Genomic DNA, 1846 nt, shown 5'->3' with positions numbered 1-1846 from the left:
ATGACTCTCTGCCACCAAGGGCTCCATTATGCATTGTTCCCCTTTCAGAGCTTGACTGCCCACCGATTGACCAAAACATTGTTTCTCTTTCAAGGATCAAGGTCCCACCTGTTAAACAAGACATTTTTCTTCATTGTCTTGTCAACCTGCTCAAACATGGATCAAATACGGCAGGGCTTCTGGCACGACTCTGGTTCCTGACTCAGTCATTTGGGAAATATTCCCATTCCTCAAATTCTTCTTTGGTGTTCAAGAGCCTCGTAAAAACGCTTTCTTCCCTTTGAATGCATTCCAGCTACCTTCTTAGCAGGAGCACTCTCCTTATTCTCAAGGCCAAGATAGCCACTTGCACACAGTAAGCACTGCAGTGGGGGAATACATGGTTCAGCACTTCTGTTAAAGCTAAAGGAATTCAAAAGACTATGCCCTGTTTGTTAGACTTAATGCCTCTCCTTCCTATTCTGAGAATCAAACACAAGTGTTTCATCAATACACCTTGCAAGTGCTCTTGCTGAGTGAAGCCACATTGCTGTGTCAATAAAGCAGCTGGGACTCAGTTTCTTCATGCAGGGAAAGCCAATTCTTTATTCACATAACTCATTTTTATACTGTTTTCACAGACTCGTGTTCAACTTCAACTGGCTGATACTTTCCTTGCCACACAATTTATTGTTTAGAAGATTTATTAGTGTGTACATGTTAAGACTCTCTCTTTTTAAGACACACTCTTACTCGGGTGATTACATTTTTCTTTCATGGATGCTCATGGGACAGATTTCTTGTTTATTAGAGATGCAAACTGTTTTTTCTTAGCACAATAGCTTGTTGTGCTAACTGCACTCATGACTATTCCCATGGGAAGTTAGCTGGCTGCACGTAGAAGGCGTAACAGGCTAGCTGGGAATTTACCATAGCAAAGCCTGATTTTATAAGGCCTTTCTTTTCTAATAAACCTACCTGTGTGCAACACATTATGACTTTCTTTCAGAAGCTAATGAAGAAAACACAAATTGCCTACTGAAACCCTTCTGCCCCCTTCCAAATCAGTTCACCCCTCAAGCACAAGCCTCAAGCACATCCCCGATGTGCCTCTCTCCCAGCAGCTCAGAGCTGCATTGCACAGCGCTTGCTGTGCACCAGAGAGCACAAAGCAGGCTGACCTGGTGGGCCTGAATATTTCTGCCAAACACTCTGCATCTCACACCTTTGCTCTGGCTCAGTGCAGAACTGCAGGATTGCAGGCGCTTCCTCCCAGAGCTGCGTGAGGCTCTGGCTCCTGCAGATGGGCCCTGCCAAGCTGTCCCTGCCTCACGCTGGCCTCGCTTCCCTGGCACAAGTGCCGGGCCTGAAGGAGCTGCCCTGTGCTCCAGCCTGCCGAGCAGCCCGGCTCCCTGCCCCGGTGCCCAGAGTGCTGCACACACTGCTGGCCTTTGCCAGGAGTTGCAGGGCAGCTGGCAGAAGAGGAGGAATCCTCAGCCAGCCCAGGGGCCCGCGGCTGACCTTGTCCTTTCCCTGCTCCAGGGCACACTCCAGACGGCCAATGCCTCCAGGCCGGGCTGTGCCCAGCACGACTGCGCTTCCCCTCGGGAGCAGCCAGCTGCCACCTGGGCTCTGAGAGCGGAGGATTCGCCCGCTCCCAGCAAGAGGCACCCAGGGCCCGGCTGCTGCCTCTTGCAGCTCCAAGGGCCTCCTCCCAGCCCTCCTCTGCCGGGGCTCAGGCTGCTCCGGCCTCTGCCGGGGCTCTGCTGGGGCTCCAGCCCGGGCAAGGCCGGGCCCGCTCTCACCTCACAGGCGCTGACAGCTCTGCACCACAGGAGACCTTCCCGAGCACCCTCTCTGACCTTTC

Source organism: Zonotrichia leucophrys, unplaced genomic scaffold (genome assembly GCF_028769735.1).
Source record: "Zonotrichia leucophrys gambelii isolate GWCS_2022_RI unplaced genomic scaffold, RI_Zleu_2.0 Scaffold_204_88126, whole genome shotgun sequence".
NCBI lineage: Eukaryota > Metazoa > Chordata > Aves > Passeriformes > Passerellidae > Zonotrichia > Zonotrichia leucophrys.
Note: the sequence above shows the minus strand (reverse complement) of the source record.